The sequence below is a fragment of the Capsicum annuum genome, unplaced genomic scaffold, assembly GCF_002878395.1.
Source record: "Capsicum annuum cultivar UCD-10X-F1 unplaced genomic scaffold, UCD10Xv1.1 ctg80885, whole genome shotgun sequence".
NCBI lineage: Eukaryota > Viridiplantae > Streptophyta > Magnoliopsida > Solanales > Solanaceae > Capsicum > Capsicum annuum.
In genome coordinates this window covers 1-10,033 of record NW_025891561.1, presented here as the reverse complement: position 1 = coordinate 10,033, position 10,033 = coordinate 1, and the positions used below count along the sequence as shown (strand labels likewise).

The 10,033-nt window shown below is 39.4% G+C and overlaps 1 long non-coding RNA gene across 2 annotated transcripts; it reads left to right on the top strand.

Annotated features, from left to right (window-relative positions):
- Positions 1–251: 251 nt before the first annotated feature.
- On the top strand, positions 252–2,822 carry LOC124895253. Of its 2 annotated transcripts, none has more exons than XR_007051609.1 (3): positions 252–437; positions 570–650; positions 2,761–2,822. It is a non-coding gene; the product is annotated as an uncharacterized LOC124895253 (long non-coding RNA). The 2 variants fall into 2 exon arrangements; XR_007051610.1 differs by having other exon boundaries at positions 252–472.
- Positions 2,823–10,033: the final 7,211 nt, after the last annotated feature.

The window sequence follows — 10,033 nt, the reverse complement described above, 5'->3', positions numbered from 1 at the left end:
AGAAAGTTTAAGTCCCCCATAAAGGCATATAAGAATATGGATATTCTTTGGTTTATACGGTTACATGTACTGGAGCCCTTCCAGCTTGGAGAGAGTTGAGCCTATATAGCCCGTGGGTGCCTTATTTTATGACGGTTAAGCTACACAACCCAAGTTAAGGTTTTCGAAGTTCATGCTAAGCCTCGCTCCCTACCCCAGCATGTGGTATTATATATGTATATGTATTTCATATGATATTATGCATTGAATGTTGTATTGGTTTTGAACTGTTATCATGGCATTATTTTATTCCTCTATCCCTGAGTTACATGCTATTACTCCAACCTCTAATCGTCTCCAGATGTTGTATCCCCATGCGATACAGGAACTGACCATACTTCTACATCCTCTGCTCAGTAACTTAAAATTGGGATCAGCTAGAGAGTTAGATTTAAGTGGTGAGCTTCCATGCTTCGGAAGACCCCAGTTCATAGTGTGTTTTCCCTCTTTGTTTTGACTATCTTTTGGATATTTATTTTGGTTATTATTGGGGGCATGTCCTGACATCTTATTGACCTTCAATTTTGTAGAGGCCTTGTTGAACTACTGTGGACTTGGGTGGCTTGTTTGATATTTTAGGTGATGGGAGATTGTCCAGTCACTGGTGGATGGTATATACACTTAATGAATTGTTATTCGTTTCTTTATGTGTTATCTTGTTATGTGTTTGGAATTCATCCGACACTTGAGGTTATTGTGCTGGTTAGGCTTGATGAAGGGGGTGATCTCCGGTTGTAAGACCCGCGAAATTCTAAGCTTAACTCAGTCCTTTAGAGCATGAAAAGAGGTCCCAGACTTAGAAATTTCAGCCAAGTGTTTACAGTTAGAATTATTTTAGCCCTCATAATGTGACGATCTTATTTTACGACCCTTATGACCTTGAAATATCGATCCTTGGATTGAATCATGATCAAGTGTGTCAGTAGGTCACTTCAGGTGAGTTTTAAATTTTTTTGAACCTCATTTGAAACAAGTTTGGGAGTCCAAAACATTGGATCGATGCGATCTCAATGCGTTTCTTTTCCTATCACATCGATAGATATTTTTTCTCAGCTCCCAATGCAAATTTCAGTGAGCTGATGCGATCTCGACACATTGCGTCAGCCATCGCATCGACCCCATAGACGCGGTGCGTTGGTCTACACATGGGCACATTTTCAGTAATTAAAAGTCCGCGTCCATAGGGGTATTTGGGTCATTTTTCATGTCTATTCATCCCCCAAAATATGAGATTTATCACTCCTAAAGGTAAATTCATTCACTATTAACAAATTCTCTCAAGAACAAACCCTAACCCTTCAAATTCAAGATTCAAGTCCCAAGAAATTCACCCCAAACTTCAGAGAATTGATTACCAAGGTATGTTGGGTGTTCATCCAAGGGTTTTCTTCCACCCTTGGAGTTCAAGAAACTCTTGTAAAATTTCAAGATGATTGGTTCCATGTTGAGTTAAATTGTATTCATGATTATGATTTTTATTTGGGTTCTAACCCATGATTAATTACAAAATTCATGTGAATTAAATAACATGTGTGTAGTATTATGTAGTTTTATGTTGGAAACCCTTGAATTTGTGAGTTTGGAATTGTGATCATGATGCTTGCATAATGACTAGTATTATATGCATAAACTACGCCCCCTCTAAGTGTTTGATAAAATGTTCATGTGATTTGAGTAGTGAAATCATATCATGTTAGCATGTATACAAGCTTATACCATGCAAGTGCTTGATAAAATGCCTCAAAGAATGAATTGTGACAAAGTGTCTAGTTATCATGCTTTCAAGATTATGCTATATTTTACAATTTACGTAATCGAGTCCTAGGGATATCTAATACCCGACAATCTAGATATTTACCTAGACTCACAGTAGTTACAGAATAGTCTCATTAGTGTCATAAATAATAATACTCAGTCCAGTTCAGTCAGTTAACAGAACTCAGTGAACTCAGTTCAGTTCAGTCAGACAGCACGATCAATAATGGTTCAGTCAAGACTAGAACAGTCTAGAAATCAGTTCAGTGTATATTCAATTGGGAGTAAGAATCAGCATTGAGTGAACCCAGGGATGGGGGTATTCCTGTTAGAAAAAGGTTTGACCCTTAGTAGCAATCTCTGCGTTACAGAACTACGTAGCCAACGTAGGTTGAGATATCTTTCTGCCATACTAGGGTTGATAAATCTCTTACAAGTTTTCCTGCCAGCAAGGGTTGACGAAATATCTTCCTACCAGAGAAGGTTAACTCACAACTATTTTTAGTATCCCTTGGCAAGGTGCTAACACCCTTCCAACTGGGGTCACAAGTTGGGCCCTAACTCAGTTTAAAATTGAGGTGTGTCAGTTAGATGAACACTCCCACAGTTACAGTTTCAGTTTCAGACTCAGTATAAAAACCTTTGTTCAATTTTAGAATCAGGACTATCAGATACAGTCATCCAAATCAGCACAGAACTCAGTTCAGTTCCACAGAATCAGGACTATCAGAAACAGTCACCCAGTTATCTGTAATTCAGTTATCAGTGATCTTAGTTTCAGTATTAGTAGATTTATACGTAGCATTACATAGTTAGTAATTACAATAATTTTATATATACATGTACTCTCATTCAGTTATATTCATATTATTCTTCATGCATATCAGCCTACCTTACTTAGCATACCAGTACATTCAAAGTACTGATGCATACTTTTCTTTTGCGCTATGATGTCTTATATCGTAGGTTCAGACGCATGGGCTCCTAACCGTACTTAGTAGCCTAGATTTTCAGCAGCAAATAAAGTGGTGAGTCCTCATATTCCTAGGAAGAGTTTTCATTTTAGTATTTCAATATTCAGTAGTCGGAGTTAGTTAGGGACTTGTCCCATCAACTCCATATTTTGACAGTTAGAGGCTATCAGACTAGATTATTTCAGATAGATGTTCAGTTTTCAGTATTTATTTATCAGTATTCAGTATATTTTTAATGATGAACCTTATGACAACTCCAGCCTAATTTCCATATTTATTTTGGTAATATTATACAGTGCTTACAGCAGGTACTAGTCATGGGTTAACTTGTGGTCCTTCGGGATTATGTTCACCGTGTGACTTCGGGGTGCAGACTCCGGGTATTACAAACTTGGTATCAGAGCCTAAGGTTTAATAGAGTCCTAGGAAGTCTAAAATTCGTGTCAAGTAGAGTCTTGTGCATGGGTGTGTAGCACGCCACACTTATGAACAAGAGGGTATTAGGCATTTTAGGAAAAGTTTCCCTTCTTTCAGTATTCATATCGTGCGAGTGAGCATGAGCTTAAGTTAAACTCTCTGTCTAATTCAAGTTTCCCTTTCATCTACATAATATGCTTCCCAGAAAGAACAACGAAGAAGAACAAGAAACCAACCAGCCCCTCAGCCCGTTCATGCAGATCCACTAGGCGAGCATGTATCTTACGCAGAATTCAGAGCAGCTTTCACCACTCTAGCTTATTCTGTGGTAGCCCATAATGAATGTACAACTGCTTTCTAGGCCAACCCAGTGGCTAATATTATTGTATCTAGAATTTGAGACTTCACCAGAATGAATCCCCCATTATTTATCGGGTCTAAGTTAGATGAGGACCCATAGGAATTCCTTTATCATGTGTAAAAAGTCACAGATATTATAGGGGTGACTGCTAGTAAGAGTGCTGAGTTGGCCGCATACCAATTTCAGGATATGGCTCACTCATGGTTTAAGCAGTGGAGGGTAGAAAGGGCCACAGATGCAGGGCCCATAAAATGAGGGAGTTTCCCATTGCTTTCTCGGATAGGTTATTCCCGCTGGAGTTGAGCAAACCAAAGGTTTTGGAGTTTATTAATTTAAAGTAGGGCAATATGACAATAAAAGAGTATTCTCTCAAGTTTACTCAGCTGGCCAGATACGCTCCTCATGTGGTAGCAGATAGCAGATCTAAGATGAGTAAGTTTGTGTCTGGGGTGTCTAACAGTGTGGTCAAGGAGTGTAGAACCTCAATGCTGATTAAGGTGATAGACATATCCAGGCTTAGGGTCCATTCTCAGAATATAGAGGAGGCTAAGAATAAAGAGAAGGAGAGAAAGAACAAGAAATCTAGAACAAGTAGCTTCAACTTTACCCAGCCTAACTCAGAAGGTGGTAATCGTTCTCAGTTTCGTCCAAAATCTTCAGTTCCAGCTTCATCCTCAGTTAGTGCCCAATGCCAAAATCTAGAGATAGCAATAAAGATAGGGCGCCAGGCCCTAAACCCCAGGATAGTGTTAGCAGTGCCCGAACAAATCATTTTTGCCAGAAATATGACAGAAACCATTAGGGTATTTGTCGATCTGGCAGTGATGTATGTTTTGGTTGTGGTAAGCTAGGACATAGGTTTAGAGAGTGTCCTTAGGTGGGTTCACCGAGTCAGCATAATCATTGCCCAGCTTATTTTGGTCGCTCGAATCAGCAGGGTACCACTTTCAGTGCTACCAGTGGGCAACGCCCAAGTAGACTCTATGCACTTCAGTCCCGACAAGATCAGGAAAGTTCTCCTGATGTGGTCACTAGTAAGTTACAAGTTTATCATTTATATGTTTAAGCTTTGCTAGATCCAGGAGCTTCTTTGTCCTTTGTAACTTCTTATAGAGGTGTTAACTTTGGAGTCAGTCCCAAAATCCTAGTAGAGCCCTTCTCAGTCTCCACTCTAGTGGGTATATCTATCATATCCCGGCGGGTATATAGGAACTGTTCGGTTATGGTATCTCAGAAAGTTACTTCAGCAGACTTAGTGAAGTTAGAGATGATAGATTTTGATGTCATTCTTGGCATGGATTGGCTTCATTCATGCTATACTTCAGTTGACTATAGAAATAGAATTGTCTATTTTTAGTTTTTGAATGAACCTGTCCTTGAATGGAGGGGCAGTACTTCAGTACTTAGGGGTCAGCTTGTTTCCTACCTTAGAGCAAGGAACATGATGTCCAAAAGGCATGTCTATCATCTCGGTCGAGTTCAAGACTCTAGTTCAGAGACCTCTAATCTTAAGTCAATATCAGTAGTATGTGAGTTTCCAGATATGTTTCCCGAAGATCTTCCTGAGGTCCCTCCTAAAAGGGAAATTGACTTTGAAATCGACCATCTTCTAGATACTCAGCCCATCTCTATTTCTCTATACAGAATAGCTCTAGCAAAACTCAAAGAGTTAAAAGAATAGTTGAAGGATCTCCTAGATAAGGGATTCATCAAACCCAGCGTATCCCCTTGGGGTGCACCAATTCTATTCGTGCGTACGAAAGACGGTTCTCTTAGAATATGTATAGACTACCATCAGCTAAATAAAGTCACGGTCAAGAACAAGTATCCACTTCCTAGAATTGATGAATTATTTGACCACTTCAGGATGCTAGCTACTTTTCTAAGATAGACCTTAGATTAGGCTATCATCAGTTCAGAGTCAGAGAATGTGACATTTTGAAAACAACTTTCAGAACTCGAAATAGTCACTTTGAATTTTAGTCATATCATTTGGTCTTACCAATGTCCCAGCAGCCTTTATGGACTTGATGAAATGCATGTTTAAGAAGTATTTGGACATGTTCATCATAGTATTCATTGATGACATTCTTGTCTACCCCCGCAGTGAAAGTGACATACAGACCATCTTAGAATAGTCTTACAAACTCTCAGAGTCCATCAGTTATTTGCAAAATTCAGTAAGTTTGAATTTTGACTAAGGTCAGTAGCTTTCCTTGGCCATATAGTTTTCGGTGATGGCATTAGAGTTGATCCTCAAAAGGCTGAAGTAGTGAGAAACTGGCCCAGACCCATCTCTCCATCAGATATCAGGAGTTTCTTGGGTTTGGCCAGTTATTACCGATAATTTATTAAGGGATTTTAGTCTATTGTATCCCCTATGTCTAGATTGACTCAGAAGAAAGTCAAATTACAGTGGTTAGATTCTTGTGAGAATATTTTTCAGGAGTTGAAGACTCGACTCAGTACATTCCCAGTTTTAACTCTACCAGATAATTCAGACGGGTTTGTGGTATATTGTGATGCTTTCAGAGTTGGTTTAGGGTGTGTTTTGATGCAGAGAGGTAAGGTCATAGACTAAACCTCTAGATAGCTTAAGCCCAATGAAAAGGATTATCGTACTCATGATCTTGAGTTAACAGCTATAGTGTTTGCCTTAAAGATTTGGAGGCACTATTTGTATGGGGTGCATGTTGATGTGTTCACAGACCATAAGAGCCTGTAGTATGTGTTTTCTCAGAAAGACCTAAACATACATCAGAGAAGGTGGTTAGAGTTGTTGAAAAACTATAACATGAGTGTTCTGTATCATTCGGGAAAGGCCAATGTAGTGGCTGATGCTCTTAGTAGGATGTCTATGGGTAGTGTTTCTCACGTGAAGGATGGTAAGAAGAAGTTAGTTCAGGAAGTTCATTAGCTTGCCTGACTATGTGTCTGCTTAGTCGATTCAGCAGAGGGTAACGTATGGGTGCAGAGTAGTTTGTAATAATCTCTGGTTTCCGAAGTAAAAGAAAAGCAGGATAGGGATTCTAGTTTAGTTAAACTAAAAAAGTCATTCAGTGATCAGAAAGTAAAGGTTTTCTCCCAAGGGGGAGATGGCGTGTTAGCTGCCAGGGTAGGCTATGTGTGCTATGTGTGGATGGCGTAAGACAATGGATTCTTGCAGAAGTGCATGGTGCACTACTCAATAACTAGGGGCCACCAAGATGTACCGCAATGTATGGGAAGTCTATTAGTAGAGTGGGATGAAGAGAGACATTGCAAAATTTGTAGCTAGGTGCTCAACATGTCAGCAGGTTAAGATCGAGCATCAGAAGCCTAGTGGATCTATGCAAGAGTTCAGTATTCCCACTTGGAAAAAATTGGAGGTGAACATGGATTTTGTGATTGCCCCGTAATCACCGCCAGCATGATTCGATATAGGTCATTATAGATAGGATGACCAAATCAGCTCATTTCTTACCATTTCATACCTCTTATTCGGTCAAGGATTATGCCAAGATTTATGTCAGAGAGTTGGTCAGATTGGACGGAGTTCCGTTGTCCATCATTTCAGATAGAGGTACGCAGTTTATATCTCATTTATGGAAAACCTTCCAAAAGGGTCTTGGTACCCAAGTTCACCTCAGTACAACCTTTCACCCCCAGACAGATGGTCAAGCAGAAAGGACCATCCAGACTTTAAAAGATATGCTAAGAGTGTGTTCCATGGACTTTAAGGGAAGTTGGGATAACCACTTGCCCTTGATTGAGTTTGCATATAATAATAGTTATCATTCCAGCATTTAGATGGCTCCATTTGAGGTGCTCTATGGGATGAGATGTAGATCTCCTATTGGTTTGTTTGAAGTGGGTGAGGCCGCAGTGGTAGGGCCTGACTTGGTATTTGATGCCTTAGAAAAAGTTCAATTGATCAGGGAAAGCTTAAGACATCTTAGAGCCGACAGAAATCGGATGCAGATGTGCGAAGAAAGGATCTCGAGTTTAAGATTGGTGGTTATGTGTATTTAAAAATCTCTCCTATGAAAGGAGTGAAGAAGTTTGGCAAGAAGGGGAAACTCAGTCCCCGATACATCGGTCCTTACCGAATTCTTAGCCATTTCAAAAAGGTAGCTTACGAGCTTGAGTTGCCTTCAGACTTAGCTTCAGTGCACCCAGTGTTTCATGTCTCCTTGCTAAAGAAGTGCATAGGTGACCCAGCAGTTGTGGTCCCTATAAAGGGTATAGATGTACAGAACAACCTCTCTTATAAAAAGATCCTAGTCAAAATTCTCGATAATCAGGTTTACAGACTGAGGAACAAAGAAGTTCCTTTGGTCAACGTTCTTTGGCAGAATCAGTTCATTGAGGTAGCTACTCGGGAAGCAGAAGCAGATATGCGAACCAAGTATCCTCACCTTTTCTATGCATACTCAGATTAAGCTCAAGGTAACAATTTTCCTTGAATTTAATCAGTTCCATGCTCAGATTACCTTTACAACTCTATATTGGTTCAGTTGCATAACATTCTCATATCATGCATAACTTTATGAAATGACTTAGTCATGTGTCATACCTCCAAAATTCAGTCATGCTTCAATTTTACATGTTCAATATGAAGACTCAGTATATTAGTAGTTTCAGTCATAAAATCATGCTTCAGTAGTGCATGTCCAGTATGTAAACTCAGTCTATCAGTATTCTCAGCTTAGTTAGTCTTATTCGAGGACGAATGTTCCAAAGGGGGAGATATTGTAAGACCCCACAAAATTCTAAGCTTAACTCAGTCCTTTAGAGCATGAAAAAAGGTCCTAGACTTAGAAATTTCAGCTTGTTTACACTTAGAATTATTTTAGCCCTCATAATGTGGCGATCTTATTTTATGACCCTTGTGACCTTGAAATGTCGATCCTTGGATTGAATCAAGATCAGGTGTGTCAGCAGGTCACTTCAGGTGAGTTTCGAATTTTTTCAAACCTTGTTTGAAACATGTTTGGGATTCCAAAACAGTGGATCGAAGTGATCTCGTTGCATCGATAGATATTTTTCCCCAGCTCCCAGTGCAAATTCCAGTGAGCCAACACGATCTCGATGCATCGCGTCAGCCATCGCATCGACCCTATCGACGCGGCGGTTTGTGCGTCGCTGGGCACGTTTTCAGTAATTAAAAGTCCGTGTCCAGAGAAGTATTTGGGTCATTTTTCATGTCTATTCATCCCCAAAAACACGAGATTTATCACTCCTAATGGCAAAATCCATTCATTATTCACAAATCCTCTCAAGAACAAACCTTAACCCCTCAAATTCAAGATTTAAGTCCCAAGAAATTCACCACAGCCTTCAGAGAATTGATTACCCAGGTATGTTGGGTGTTCATCTAAGGGTTTCCTTCCACCTTTGGAGTTCAAGAACCTCTTGTAAAATTTTAAGATGATTGTCTCCATGAATTCCATGTTGAGTTAAATTGTATTCATGATTATGATTTTTATTTGGGTTCTAACCCATGATTAGTTACAAAATTCATGTGAATTAAATAGCATGTGTGTAGTATTATGTAGTTTCATGTTTGGAAACCCTTAAATTTGTGAATTTGGAATTGTGATCATGATGCTTGCATGTTGACTAACATTATGTGCATAAACTATGCCCCCCAAGTGTTTGATAAAATATTCATGTAATTTGAGTAGTGAAATCATATCATGTTAGCATGTATACAAGTTTATACCATGCAAGTGCTTGATAAAATACCTCAAAGAATAAATTGCAACAAAGTGTCTAGTTATCATGCTTTCAAGATTGTGCTATGTTTTACAATTTACACAATCGAGTCATGGGGGTATCTAATACCGAATAATCCATCTATTCACCTAGATTTACAGTAGTTACAGAATAGTCTCATTAGTGTCACAAATAATAATACTCAGTCCAGTTCAGTCAGTTAACAGAACTCAGTGAACTCAGTTCAGTTCAGTCAGACAGCACGATCAATAATGGTTCAGTCAAGCCTAGAACAGTTTAGAAATCAGTCCAGTGTCTATTCAGTTGGGAGTAGGAATCAGCACCGAGCGAACCCAGGGATGGGGTGCTTTTCTGTCAGAAAAGGGTTATACGCTTAGTAGCAATCCCTGCATTACAGAACTGCATAGCCAGCATAGGTTAAGATATATTTTTGCCAGACTAGGGTTGATATATCTCGTATGAGTTTTTCTGCCAGCGAGGGTTGATGAAATGTCTTCCTACCAGAGAGGGTTAATTCACATCCATTGTTAGTATCGCTTGGCAAGGTGCTAACAGCCTTCCAACTGAGGTCACAAGTTAGACTCTAACTCAGTTTGTAATCGGGGTATATCGGTTAGATGAACACTCCTACAGTTACAGTTTTAGTTTCAGACACAGTATAAAAACCTCTGTTCAGTTTCAGAATCAGGACTATCAGATACAGTCACCCAACTTAGCACGAAACTCAGTTCAGTTCCACAGAATTAGGACTGTCAGAAATAGTCACCCA